A 15,641-nucleotide genomic window follows, 5' to 3' on the forward strand; every position below is an offset into this window, starting at 1 on the left:
GCGCAAACTCACTGGGACATACCAGATAAAAGATGCCTGTTCTTGGTCTTGACAGTCAATTCCATCATTAAAGGCGAGGAAGTATTGTTGCGGGCCTCTTGCTTCATAAAAAGTCCCTGCAGGGCATCCCACCGTTCGTAATTTACTTTCTTTCCTATATCGTCGAATCAGGTTTGCGTAATCTTTTATTAATACAGAGAGTGGCACAGTAGAATCGCGCAACAGGCACGTTTTTCGTGCACTTGAAAATGTGCGAAGAACTAATAAAATCCTTGACGACAGTCTCGTTAAAAGGCGGTGTTACGTCAAAATCTTTTCAACGAGGGTCTTTCTGTTTTATTGCGAAGCCACAAAATAAACCGGCACATACACCAGACAAACGATCTAATTTTTATTTCTCCTTCACTCTTTGAGATCTGCCGTCCTGATAATAGATTATATAAGCAACTTTCCTGATGAATGTCACCAAGGCCAAAACTGAAATCAATAGAGAAAAAAAAAATTGATTTTACATTGGCACAGCTTTTCATATTCTTTGGGCTTTTATTGCGGCTGAAAATTATGCGAGAGGTCACACACGACACAAATACAAGGTTGCACAGGATATACACTTTTTGCGGTTTTTCGTTTCGCTAAATATTGTCACAGTTGGGACGCCGAAATTGTGGTAAAATCATTAAAGTTCACTGAAAGTAGGGGCTACTGTAAAATATACTCTTTTCGATAAAAACACAAGTGTAGTGCCCGAGTTCTTACATGTTCTCACACGAACACGCCAGGGCTGGTGATAAGCCTGTCGCGCAAGCGAGCCAAGCGAAGGCCTCTTTACGAAACAGCAAAGTTTTTTTCATTCTGTGTCATCATTCCTTGCTTTTTCATTAAAGAGTCTCTGTATCTTTCTGTCCCATTCAAAACAAGAAAAATTAACCTTGGAACCTTCTTATAGATAAAATGTGCTGATTCAGGTTCTGGGAAGTAAAATTTGCATGACGGGCAGAATAGTTCCAGATGTGCAGGTAAGAAGCGAAACAACATTAGAAAAGGAAGACGAAGATTTACTGGTCTAGGTGTAAATGGAAGAAAAACGAGAGCTGTGCAAGTTTAGATTCAACGCATGTTTAGTTGGTGCATTGCGAACAAGTAAGCAGTACATGTCGTCATCGAAGTATCAAAGATTATCATTTTCCCCATCATACCCTACGAGCGGCGAAAGCCTTTCTGGTTGGTCAGCACAGGAGGATATGTTTGCTACGACAAAGTCTGCTAGCGGTCGTTCGCTGACGCGAGCCAGAAACGGTAAAACCAAGAGGTTCTGCTGGAGGCCTCTGGATCAATTTTATTTCAATATATGCAAATTCATTATTCAGCAAGTCAGATAAAAAAAAAAAAGAACACTTCAAAGCTCTTTTTGCAGGATTATATCCATACGTTGCAGTTAAGTTCTGCTTCATCAAAACATGCGTTTTGTACTGGGAAAATATTCATTCCCTGAGGAGGAGAATGAATATACATAATCTGCAGAGTGTATGCCTACTACAATTACTTAGTATTACCTTCATCGTGTGTGGACACGATTTCCTTATTCCGCCCTCGAACATGTGCCTGATACCTAATACATGTTTTCTTTTACAGTAGCAAGAGGATATAAAGCAATAAAATATTGCAAGATTACAATTTGTTTCCGTAAAAATGTAAATTAAACCATGTTTTTCATTCTTTGATTCGCCAGGAACCGTTTCGTGCAAGCTTGTACCAGCAAGGTCTAAGCAAAACTCGCAGTTTTTAAGTTGAGGCCTTTTTCTGCAGAGACTGCAGAATGTTGTTACGAATTCCTCTGTGCACCCCCTGAGCTTCTGGGTGCGCGAGTATTGTTATAAAATAGTGCAAGTAAGCCTAAAGCGGAGGGAAATCTAATAAAAAACTCCTAAGAAAGAGGGACAAAGGAAGTAATACATGCATGGCTTACTTAACTATAAAATGTACTGCTCCTTGCGCTGACGATTGCAAAGTGCGGGCCGGCTACATTGTTAAACTCCCCTCCGAAATACGAAGCGACTTTGGTAAGTACTCTCTCAAGCTCTGATTTTGCACATTTATCAAGTCAATGCATGGGATCAAAGAAACAATTTTGTGAATGAAAAAAAAAAAAACAAAAAAAAAAAAACAAGAACAGCTCATATAAGCGCCGCAAGCTGTCTTCTCTACCAAGTGGGTTCCGAGATAAGACGTCCATTCCGACCCAAATGTTCTTGATGTCTTTTATAGACGTCCGTAGTCCCTGTTTTAGCCACCACATCGCTATAGTGAGCCTCGCCTCTCTTTGTGCTGAGTAGCTTTGTTTTCGTCGTCGGCTTTTGATATATTTTGGCAATTCATGGCGGTGCACCTGCCATTTGCGTTTGGTTTTTATTTTTTTCCTTCTCTTACACCATTTCTTTGCGATGAAATCGCGGTCGTTGGAACCTTGCGCCACTTTGTAGATAGCAGAAACTGCGAGGAAATCTTTTTTTCATTTTTGAGTACTATTATGTTGCGAAAGGTGATAGATTGCGACACATTTTGAGTCAGCACTCGAACCGTCGTTCTATATACGGCTGGAAGAAATAACTTACATCCTGCGTCAGGGGTCGGATTCTTCGCGCTGAGAGACAGCAACTATTGCACGCGAGGCCGTTCTATTTAGAGCTGATCTTTTCCATTCTGAAGGGTACCTTAGTGAAGGTTTGTAGTTTTGTTGCTGCCTCCATGCCTTTCATCTCTCTCTCTCTCTCATCATTGCTTTAGGCATAGCTTCGGAAGAACTAATGAAACAAGTGTTTTCCCGTCTCCACGAGGGCCGTCACAACCTTCTGTTCCAAGAGTAGGCCATAAAAAGCGTGTGATTAATAGCGGAATATACCACGGTTTCCTTAATTCCCAGTTTTCTTCTGGGACAAAAATCCCAGTAATACATATGCTTATATTGCTTACTTTTCGGTTCCAGTTTTATACATTATTGAACTTCATCGTGATTGTTTCCAGGCTTCAGTACTTTCAACCAAACAATCCATCAAAGAAATTAGTGTCAAATGTAAACGAACACCGAAAATGTTTCTATTGATTACATATGATAATTTTATTTCACTAAATAGGTCCAAATTTTTATCGTTTAATTTTCTTAGGTCTACAATTCAGGAGTTCATTTGATATTGAGTGCACAAGCATGGATGAAAGCTCCCGAGAACGGTAATTCTCACCTGAGAGCCACTGTCATTGTTACAGCTGTTCATTGTGCGCCCCGTGTTTGACGTTGTTGTGCCGCTGGTTCCTGTAACGGAAGCGTGGACAAGCCTTGCAAAACACATTAAAAGTGTCACTGGAGTTCTAAAATTTGATTGTATTGGGTGCAGAGCAGATATCGGCAATCCAAATATAATATACATTGACTAGATCCGGTTGCTGTGGCATAGTTTTATTCAATGGCCTGTTTGCACCAGTAGTTTCCAGCTGCACATTTTTCTGCATCATAGGGAAGTTGCAAAGAGACAAGCCAAACAAAGCATTTTAGAAAATGATGTAACGAGAGCTAAGGTTCTTGTCTTATTTTCGCTCGGGTAATATCGATCTGATTTCGCTGTACAGCTTCGAGACTTCCCATTCCTAGCCCTCAACACACAGAACTATGCCTTCGCCGCAATGGTTGCGTTTCCGTTTGCTGAGTCTACATTTCACTAGCGGCAAAGTTTTGGTTTTATTCTTGCATCATCATCATCATCATCAGCCTGATTATACCTACTGCAGGGCGAAGGCCTCTCCCATATTTCTCCACTTAACCCGGTTCTGTGCTAGCTGCATCCACTTGACCCCTGCGAACTTCTTAATCTCATCCGCCCACCTAACTTTCTGCCGCCCCCTGCTACGCTTTCCTTCCCTTGGAATCCAGTTTGTTACCCTCAGCGACCATCGGTTATCCTCTCTTCGCACTACATGTCCTGCCCATGTCCATTTCTTCTTCTTAATTTCCACTAGAATGTCGGTAACTTGAGTTATTTCTCTGACCCACTCTGCACGCTTTCTATCTCTTAATGTTACCCCTACCATTTTTCGTTCCATAGCCCTCTGGGTTGTCCTCAACTTAAGTAGAACTCTCTTGGTTAGCCTCCACGTTTCAACCCCACAGGTGAGTACAGGCAGGATGCAACTGTTGTATACTTTCCTTTCTTGCATGTTCTTGTATTGCTTGTATTCTTGCATGTTCGGCATCAAACTGTCAGCGCGAGAAGCTCGGATAAAAATTGAAGAAGTTCGAATGAAAGCGACCAACAAGACTCGCCAGTGCTCTTAGAGAGTAAGGCGGTGGAAAGCCACTAACTTCTCATCTCAGGTCTTGCCAACGCGGGAAAGTAAAAATAGTTAGGTGACGGGCTGACGAATGAGAGTGAGAAATAGTTGAGAATGCCGAACTGGCTGCGGCATTAGTTTGAGCCGTGCGTTATATTCAGACTAGGGCGGTATACCGTCGTGGTTTGAATCAAAATTTGAGCGCTTCCTGTATACCTGAGCGTCTCAGATCAAACTATAAAGCTCAGATTAGCCCTTGTCTCTGAGTCCTTGAGTCTATGTTTTAATGCGTAAGCAAATATTGTCTACGTTTGAGGTTTTGCGGCACCAAAGGTTGTGTGCACGACTCCGTCGTAACCGAACAAGTTACCAAAAAACGAATAATTGCACTAGATAGAGGATCAAAAAATGATAGGGTCTCTTAGATGTCACTTGAAAGGAGAATGGCGGAAGCCGAACCTTCCTCTCCTATAATTTGCCTCTTACCGTTTGCCTCTTATCGATGTTAGTTTTCAGGAATGGAGAGGTAAGCTGGAATTCGGAAAGTCGGAGTATCTCACATTTTGTCCGGCAAGTGTGAGTTCGAATGGTACACCATGGCTCCTGCCGCGTGGCGTTCCTTGGCGCACGCTCAGTCTGGGGTTGCAGATGGCAGCAACGCTAGACAAGAACACATCTGGCGGAATCTCGCGCACAGATCTCGCACACGACTCCCACGCATGGGATTTCGTTCCATGAGCCTTCGCCTTAAAATCTCGTCTGGGAAGTCGTATAGGTAAAATTTAATAATTAGGTAATCATAGCCAAAAAATCTGGCTCCACCATAACCAGGCAAATGAATGGCGACGTCCGGACGTGACGTCACACTTCCGATAACATGATGTGCGGTAGTGTCACGTGATGTGTGGCGAAGCTCATGTGGCTGGAAGTATGAAAGATTCTAAATGTGTGTCACGTGACAGGAAGTTGGGCGTTCGAGGAAAAAACGAAATAAAATGTTTTGGTTTGTTTTGCGTGGTTTAACATCAAAGCGACTCAGGTTGTGAGGGGCGCCGTAGGAGACGAAATAAATTGCACACAATTGATCTTAAAGTGTTGTTTCATCAATAAATACAGGTTGAAAAAATCTCCTCTGGGAAATCTTATGGGTAACATTAAGTAAATGGGTAATTAATCATAGACCAAAAATCAACCAGACTTGAAATAGCCAGGCAGAGCAATCGCGATGTCCGGATGTGACGTCGCACTTCTGTTCACGTGATTTGTGGTAGGGTAACGTGATTGCTTGCGCGTTTATCTAATGTGGATACCGCAGTTATCTCTAACGTTTTTTGAAAATGGTTGCTTAAAGCAGTGCAAATCTGATACCAAAAGTGCAAAACCGTTAGGCCAAAATGAATGAAGCATACAATTCAAAACTGATATTTCAGTTCCAAAGTAACGTGGGCGTGTATTGTATGTATTGATTGCTTGTAGGGCTTTAAATTAACATAATGTGCACACAGAAAGGCCCCAAGCCGTCGGCAAATTCATAGTGTGATTAGTTCAAATAACTACGATCCGCTTTGCCGAATTGGTTTACAATAGAAATTGTTGATGCAATCAGCTATGCGTAGTCGTTAACACTTTCTTATCCTGCTAGTCACATGTTACGTTTTAATGCGAAGCTGGTAGGCTCTCTAGAGGGCAAAGAAGTCGCATTTTGAATATTTTGGATAAGGTTTCGTTCGTCACAAATCAAGCTAAAGATATATGTTTAAATATAAGAGCCCATTCTCCCGGTGGAATATGAGAACATTTTGTTAAATATTTATTGCACAGGGATAAAAAAAATTGAGGCTCCACATAAGCTCCAACTTGAGATACAAATGATGTGGCAACAACGCCAGGATTGTAGATATACTACTCAATTTCTGAAAATGACCTTTTTGTGGCGAGCTCCTTTAGCTTGGGAGTTCATATTTTTGCTGCCATGTCCAGGTCTCAGACTTCTACTCGATTGTGCTCTTCAAGAAACGTAGCAAACATTTTGGCCCTTAATCTTCCATCAGTGTGCCACAACACCCCCTTACTCTGGTTTTAGCAGCGGGTAACATGATACCTTGTCTTGTTTAATGGGTCGTCCCGAAAAAATGCTGAATTATTTTTTCCTGAGATGTACGAATGGATCTGAAGACGGTCGCTTTCTGCTCCGTCCCTCAGAGGTCACGATCGGCCTCTTCGCCTGGAGATGGCGGTTGTCTTCGCCTTCGAGCAGAAGAGGAACTGGCGCGAGACAAGGCGAATGAGGAGTATTCAAAGCAGAAGGTAGAGCAAACGCTGTTTGGGAGGTGCTTCAAGGTGGCGAAACAGTTGGAATGTTGGTACTTGTACAAGCGATCTTGTTAAAGCAATGGCAGCGTGCGTCGCTTTCTCCGCGGTAGATGACGGCTAAAACCCGTGTGTCTTGGGCTTCGTAATTTCTCACTACTGAAAACATTTGCATTTCTTGTGGTTGAATGACAAAATGATGCAGCAGATAGACAGGAAAGTGGGTGCTGCCACGAATTCACAGGTTGAACCACATGAAACGAGATTGCTTCTGCCCGTGACACAGCTGCTTGCTAAGCGCCGCTTTCACCTCACACTGCTTACGATAACAGCCACTCCATCAATAGGGAGTATTAGAATAGGGGACCTTATCAGTCAGGAGAATAAGAATGATTACCGCATCTCTCACCTATTCATCGCAGCACTTCGTGCATGTGCATCGTCGGCACGCTAGTAGCCTATCCTCATAACCGGTTGGGACCCCTACTCTAAAGCTCCCTAAAGCGCCGGCTGCGTGATGTAGCCACATTTTGCCCAAAGCAAGGCGTAGCCCGTGCGGTAACGATAATATGCGATCGACATTGGTACGGCTCATGCGAGAACGGAGTTAGTGGGCTGTTCTCTAAATATATGGCATGCAGAACAGGCGTGGGTGCATTTTAACAGCTTGACGAGTGATAAAGAGTTTGCTTGCTTCTTCATAACTACTGAAATATTTTCGGTGAGGACATCAGTGCTCAGCTCAGCATTGCTTTCGGAAAGGTGTGGACTTTTAGTTCTCGGTAAGTTCTCTACAACGCTGGCCATATTTATTTACTTTACTTTTGAAATTGTTAGGTTATAATGAATATTATACAAACTGTTTCTAAACTAGAGCTGCTACCTTCGCTCGAACAAATAACAATAAACCCAGAAAGTGCTACGAAATCAGTTATTACTTAGAACTTAGCTCGATCATAACTTTATCATAATAATTTTATGTGACAGAACAATCCGTATTGTGCCTCCGCAGCTGCGGCAATACGGACATAAAGAGGGCGGAGTAGAACAAGCGGGCAAACAGTAGGAATGGGAAAGAGGTCAATCTCCAACGTCAAGCTGCACTATTTTCCGCAAGTGATCGCCTCTACTTGAAATACACCAACAACCGCACACAAATTTTGTATTAGCAAGCATTATAGTCGCCAGTATTTCTGTATATTTATTGATTCAGCAAGCGGTTTCTTCCGAGTATCCTCTCACTCTGTTGTGTTCACTCGTTTATGGAGAGAGTGACACCACTATTCGCGACCCTTAACGTCTCACATGACCCTGAAACCAAACTTGCTTGGTAAATGAATTCGGACATTGATATGTTGCTAGAGGGATCCTATAGGAATCGCAATCGCACTCTGCTTAGATTAGGCACCGGCTGAACACGTAAACTTTCTTTTTATGACCGTTTCTCTGCTCCTTATAGCCGCACAGTGACAGGGGACTTATGCGCCAAGCTTAAGACGCGCTGTAACACGCAGCCGTTAGCCATTAAGCCAATAACGTTCGGATGACTCAAGAGAAGTTTTGGGAGCTATTCGCATTGTCATTGCTCCAAAAAGCTATTACTGCCTTGTGACTTACAACGAAGATTGCTGAATATCGCTTTTGTGCCTACTATTTGGTTCAGAAATAGGAATTGGACAATCAGAATATTCGGAAGGCAACCTGCAACTTGCTTATAAAGGCTTATTGCGGCGCTGAAATCGCGACCGTAGTAACTGTAGTGGAGTCGTTGATTAATTTTGTATAGTGGCAAATTCAACCAGACAGTATAAAGAAGGATTTTACCGCAAAAATCGATTCACCTTTAGTGCATCTGCGCAAATAACATTGAGCAGCCACGCTGAACGCAAGGGAATGAAGAAATTGTGAGGAGTTTCCTCGGGGCCGTATTTACATGATCCCAGCCAGGGGAATCCCACTGTAGTCATTACTGTTTAGTCTTGACTGCTATGTGACTGCTGCGTGCATAAGATATGGAAATTAGGGCGCAATGCATCCTTTAACTGAATGTGCCTGTGCACGTCTTAGCTGACCCACCTCAAAATTTTTTTAACGGCTCTGCATTTCTACGTAGACGCACCACAAGCTCAATAACGTGGCTGCACCATATTTATTTATTTATTTATTTATTTATTTATTTATTTATTTATTTATTTATTTATTTATTTATTTATTTATTTATTTATTTATTTATTTATTTATTTATTTATTTATTTATTTATTTATTTCACCCTCAGGTCCCGAGGGCATTACAAAGTGGAGTGGGATGCATAAAATCACAAAAAAAAAACCATCAATGACGAAGAGAACAAAATACAGAAATATTCGAAATGCAGCAGAGATACTTACAACACCATTTTAGAGAAGAAAAGGCAAATATTAATAAGTTACAAGCGTATAAACATTCAGAGAAAACGATAACATTGCGAAATGAGTTATAATCAGATACAAACATTGTGGGGAAGGTGATTCCAGCTGGAACAAGTTTTGGGTAAGAATGAACATGAAAACATTTTGTGTGTCAAGATAGAACCTCAACTTTATGGCGGGGATCAATGCTTCTCAATATATAAGATGGTCTTATTAGTAATATGTCGTTCAGGTAACTGTTGTAATAAATTTTAGGAAAAAGGCATAATGACGCTACTGACCTACGGTGAGATAGAAGTTGAAGGGACAAACTTGATTTAATGAAAGTTACACTACTTGTGTGATAGTTAGAAAGTATAAAACGACAGGCGAGGTTCTGCTCAGCCTCCAAATCGGAAACAAGTGAATCAATGCCGGGGCTCCAAACAGATGAATATTCTAATATTTGACCGTACCAGTATGTCATAGAGCAATACTTTTAATGAACTGGATGAACGAGAGAAACTTCTGCGAAGATAGCCATGCATGCGGTTTGCGTTATTTATGGCGTAGTCAATGGGATCTTTCCAGGAGCGCTTAGAAGAAACGTAAACACCAAGGTATTTATAAGATAGCACAGTGTCATGAGAAATGTTGTTAATGTGGTAAGTATTAGCCTGGTTTCAAATGTGAGAATTGCGCACGTGCTTGAACGTTTCAATATATGCCTTCATATTCTATTTGTTACATCAATCAAGAACCTTGTTAATGTTAGACTGAATGCAAAATACATCATTATTATCCCTAATTTCACAGTAAATGACATTTTCATCAGCAAACACGTTAATTGAAGAAGAAATGTTAGACGGTAAGTCATTTCCGTCAACTCATCATAAGATGAGAAACAGAAGGGACCTCAGAACGGACCTCTGGGGCCGACCAGAACGGACAGGAAAAGATTGTGAGTCAACGTTATTTGCCGTTACGTATTGTGAACGGCTCGTAAGAAAGCAGTGCAGCCTTGCAACTAAATTAGGGTCTGTGTCAAGGTTACGTAATTTGAGGAAAAGAAGCTCGTGAGAGACCTTGTCAAATGCTTTGCAATCTGCTTGAAACCCACGATCAAATATGCAATCAAGTTCATGTGTGAAACATATTAGCTGAGTTTCGCTTGAAAATGACTTACAAATCTGTGCTGGGCAATGTTGAAACAGGAATTTGATTCTAAAAAGGAAATAAGAAGGGAGTATATGACATGTTTTATGATTTTACAAGGAATATTAGTAAGTAATATTGGACGAAAGTTTTCAGGACAGTGTTTATTTCCAAATCACCTTCCCAACTTTCCAATCGTCTCAAGAGAGTGATCAAATAATTTAGTGAGAAATATGTAACAGGTCGACTTTGTGTGAATCAAAAATTTAGAAGTAATGTTGTCAACAGGGGGCGGAAATTTTAAGATTTTATATAATGCTCAGAACGCCTGACACCTCGAATAGAACAGCTAGATCCATTGGAACATCATAAACAGGGCACCTACAATTGTCAATCGAAACATCGTCAGAAAAAGCCGCTGCAAAAACAATAAGTATTGAAGCACATTCGTGAGATGTAAACGCGTTACCGTCAGAAGATGTAAGTTGTATTGTGGAAGTGTCTTTCTTCTTGACAATATTTCAAAACTGTTTAGGGTTATTGATCAACATAGCAGACAAATTGTTGTTAAAGATTGCATCCTTGGTGTTTTTTAGTGCAGCTTTGTAAGCAGCTGCAGCAAGAACGTAGTATTCCCATCGTTGATTTGTATTCGGCAACATTGAAAAGCGAAAAAAAAAAGGCTTCTTATTAGAGAGTAGTTTGAAAAGATTATTAGACCAAGGTGGTTTTCTGTTACACCTCAAGGACATCAGTGGCACAAAAGCGTTAGCGAGACGTTCAATGGCACCCTTGAAAAATTTTCAGTTATTGTCAACAGAACGTTGTGAAAACCCTGGTAAGTACTCGTTCATAAAGAGAGTTAATTTGCTGTTAATCATGTCAAAGTCAGCCCGTTTATAATCTCTAAAGCGTTTAATCTTACTGGCGTGTTTACAAGCAGCAATGTTTAGATCAAAATGCAGCAAGGAATGATCACTGAGGCCAGGAAGATGCAAGACCCAAGAAAAAAATATGTATACATTAGTTACAAAAAAAACCTAACACGTTGGATGTGGATGCAGTAGTTCGAGTAGGTTTAGAGACAAGCTGAGACAGGTTGAAGTCCAAGCACGTCATTAAAACTTGTTACATTCAGCCGCAAAAGTGTTAGGATAAGGCGATGTATCGGCCCACACGATAGTGGTGTAAATGAAGTCACCAGCTATGATAATAGGAATGTTCGGAAAACGTACAGTAATTGTGTTAAGGGCGTCACGCAATGCATCAACGAAAGTATGACACGAAGACGGGAGGCGGTAACATATACCCAAAATGAACCGCTTGAAACGTACACAATGCTCCACCCAAACCAGCACAAAACATTGTACTCAATAACAATATTCTTACATATTTCCTGTGAGTAAGGCGCGGCTATACCAACAACACACTGCTCCATGAGAAAACGTTTAAAATTATAGATGTAAGGCCTGCGCGACCATTAAAATAAATAACCTAGTTATTCTGCCTATGAGCGGCTGCTGGCGTCTATTTCGGGGAGAAGGGTGGCGTGCTGACGAGCCATATAGCAAAAAGTGCGAATATATTTAGCATCGATCCAAGTGCAGAATGCTACTACAAATGCAGGTGGTGCTATGTGAAGAGCACAGCAAAACTGAGAACACCGAAAGTGGAGCCTATAGCCGTTCCAGTCTTCAAGTCACAATACACTTACCCTGCTTTCCGTGGCGAAATGATAGTGCCACGTGGTGCCGCCTGTGTAGCATCTTTCTTTTTTTTTTGCTTACTTTTCAGACATGCTTCATTGCCGTTCTGTCAATAAAGGGGAGAATAGAAACTGTGCACCGCTGCAACGGCACCCATACTGATCCTCGTCGGTAAACTCAGGTAATAAGCATCTGTACGTGGAAAGCTGCTCAAACACTTTTTACATTCCCTATGCGTGGGCACGTTTCTCGATTTGAGGACTTTCTCATGTTTACAGAGCCGATGCCTGAAATTGCCTCTCATCAAACAGAATGTCCCCCAATCAATTCCAGCCAAAGGGCTCCCCTTTCAGACGTCGTTATTTCAACGCTGCGACGACAACGAGGTGTCGTAATGGCTTTTTTGTCCGCATCAGTGGCTCCATTTCCGCCGACAATGAAAAGAAAGCAGCGCCGAGGCTGCCAGGAGTGGCTGGGGGGAGGAGAAAATTTGACGAGTTTGATGTTTGTGTATCTCAAATCAGGAGTTTTTTAGAAGATAATTGTGTACTGATCGCTGTACTTGGCTATTCAAAAAATGCAGGACTCGCAATGGAAGCCTCGGAAAGCCTTGGACGGGAGATATTTGCGCGGTCGCGTCCTTCAGTGTTAATCCCCCCCCCCCCCCCCCCATTTTTATGCAAACTTTGTGGGTAGACACTCATTCTCTTGTAAATTTGCCTGTAGAGGAAGGTATTGCGCGAGCGAAATACGATGTTTTTGTTCGGTAGCTCGTTACGCTGTTGAAATGTTTGCTCATTTTATAATTGAACGAGTACGTTTACGATGTTTTAAAGCTTGTAGTTTATGATGGTTGACATTCTCCAAGGTTTTTTCGCCTAATGTGTTTTTTTTTTCTCTATTATTAAGCATTTGTAACCTAACGCCGCAAAGGGGCGTAATCGCTGGTTATGGTTTTTTTTTACGTTGATGGTATTTATTTGAAATAGTTAAACCGCCTTTGAGCTTTGCACCAGAGATGATTATTATGGTTATCAATTTGAACAAAAGTTTACTTCCTCTAAAATAATTGGAAAACATTATTTTCGTTTAATAGAGTCGACCTCTTACAATTTTATCCCGACCTTGTTTCAGACTGCGTGCCTCAATATATTTTAAGCTATTCCAATCACGATCCTATCTTCTCAAGTTTTTTCACATGTCCCAGTTTATCAATTATCAGTTTTCAACACAGTGGAAGGACACCGTCTTCAGTCTGCTGCAAAACGTTTCGCCAAGAGCACTTACATAGCCCCTGTCAGGCGAAGACAAGTTCTCGTGCCGACATGTTCGTTGGCGGACTCTGGCACCCCATACCCCTGTACATTCTATTCTGTGTCGTCGTCAGTGCCTTATTCTCGCCTTCTTTCAACCATAATTTATTACAGTCTAAGGTGGTGTTTAAATTAAATCCCAAACCTTATTTTTATTCCTGCTACCCCCACACCAGCCTGACTCCGAATTTACGTGTGAAGGAAGTGATTAGCACCTCTTCAGTACTTTCCAATTCATTATTACAAATTTGAGCATTTTATTTGTCGAATGCTGGAATCTGCCGTTAGTCTAGCATGTCGATTGCTGTCACAGGAACAAAAGGGATTAAGAGATATCGAACAATAGCGGAAGCATTAGGTTGTACATCTAATCGCTTGCTGGCTGAATATTTCTTCCACTGTCTTTACCTTTTAGGGGCTCTGGCGTAGACAGGGTCGGAAACTAGACAAAATTTGGGTTGGTCTTCTGTGCTAAAGGCGGCACCCTAGCAAGAAAAGAAGATCAACAATATGCCAAAAATGATAATTAGAAATATGTCCTTTTATGCTACATTTTCAGGCACTATATTCAAGATGCGATTACCCATTGTAGCCCAACAAAGTAAAGAAAATAATTCTGCTCGCGAATGCTATGTTCCCCTAGCCTTTATTGCATAGCATAAACAATTGCCTCACGCACTTGCCATTACAAAACAAATACTCTAGCAGGTGCGAGGTCTGTCAATACGCAGTCATGGTGCTCGCATTTCGTCTTGTTGTCAAGAGACTTCAAAGTGGCAAGAGGCCTAAGAAGACATCAGCAGTCAAGATATTTTACTGAAATTGTTTTGTCCAATAAACGGATGTCAACAGAAGCGCGCCTTGATCTAACTGCAGTGTCAATTGAGACTTATGTTGAAGTCTACGCTTTCATTTCTTTTGTACTGCAGACCTTGTGTACTTTGAGTTTTCAGAGGTATTTTTCCCGTAATGCGTGGAACCAGCCTTAAGTAAGATATGAGTGATGCTCAAAGTCATGTGCACTCTTTCAGGACTGGACTTCCTGCCCGCTTTTTCAACGAATCAGCATATTTTTATGCCGCCTATTTTCACTACTTCCACAGAGCAGTGAATTTGAGCCGAAAGCTTTTTTACATAATCACCAAAACAGGGGTAACCGCTTAATCTGCAAGAAGGTTATCCCAAGTTAAGGGTGCTACAGCATTGTTCTTAAGTTGATGATATTATTGCCTTGCCTATCCAGTGAAAAAAAAAAAAAAAAAAAAGGTTCGTCGTGTCAAGCAGAAACTTCAGTTTCCTCACTTTATAGAGCAAACTGCTCTGTGAACTCCTTAGGGATTTAAAAAAAAAAATAAAATGCCGCAATAAAGAGGGTGGCAGAGTCCTGAAAGGCATGCCAAGAAGCTGAAGGGGTCGAAATACCTAAGCCTTCTATTACGGCATCCTTCAAAGCCTGTGTTGCATTAGGTGGTTAAACTATATACGAAAATCCAAACTAAAAATCACTGTAGTACTACAACCCTTATTATGAGGAGGCATTCAGGCATATTGATATAGAATAATTGCGAACAACGGTAGCGGCGAATTGCTTTTCACTGTTGACATTTTGTGGTTGACTCAAGGGAAGAATTGCAAAGCATCACGTATACAAGCAAAGCCTCATCCACTAATTTCTTAACACAACAAGCCTCTCGCTCCTGGCGCTGAAATATCGAGCTTCTATTTTTGAACCACTCTTTGTACAAGCGCAGTCATACTGTCAAAATAATCCTCCATCTCTGTTTGGATTGCATTACTGCCGTCATCACCTGCCGGTGTGGTGGCGGTGGTGAAGTCTCTGAAGTTGTTAGGGCGCTTGAATGCTGTGCCCAAGGAAGCGGGATCTAATCCCGGCCGGGGCGCCCACTTTTAGATGAAAGTTTAAAGGAAGGCGCCGATGTACTGCGCGATGTTAGTGCGCGTTAAAGAATCCCAGGATGTGAAAATTTTGGGAGCCCTCTACTACAGACTTGCAACCATTCTCGTAGCCCTCAAGTGCACAGTTCTTGGCTTCTCCCCTTCAATGGCAGAGTTACATACTTGTCAGTCGGTTCGAATCCCTGTCGCCAACTAGCCTCCTGTTCGTGTATCAGAAAATAATGAATAGAGGGCGCAATGGAATGGCAGGCCACCTTGAAATCTGCGCACAGAACGGTTGCGCCACAATGTTGATACAAATTCAAGCCATATTTTTTATGTCTTAAATTGCTAAATTTGTTGAAAGGAAAGGAAAGCCACGGTAAAAGACACATTTGTCGATGGACGTCTGAATTGTGCCGAAGGATTGTGTGTGAAGAATTGTGCTCCCACCCGCGCATGCGTCTTGATTTCCTGGCTTTTACCTTGTGATTTGATTTATTTCTTTTTCATTGTTATTAGGTTTCGATTCATTATCTTCCACCCTTCGGCC

Source organism: Amblyomma maculatum, chromosome 2 (genome assembly GCF_055883805.1).
Source record: "Amblyomma maculatum isolate TAMU_Amacu chromosome 2, ASM5588380v1, whole genome shotgun sequence".
Classification (NCBI taxonomy): domain Eukaryota; kingdom Metazoa; phylum Arthropoda; class Arachnida; order Ixodida; family Ixodidae; genus Amblyomma; species Amblyomma maculatum.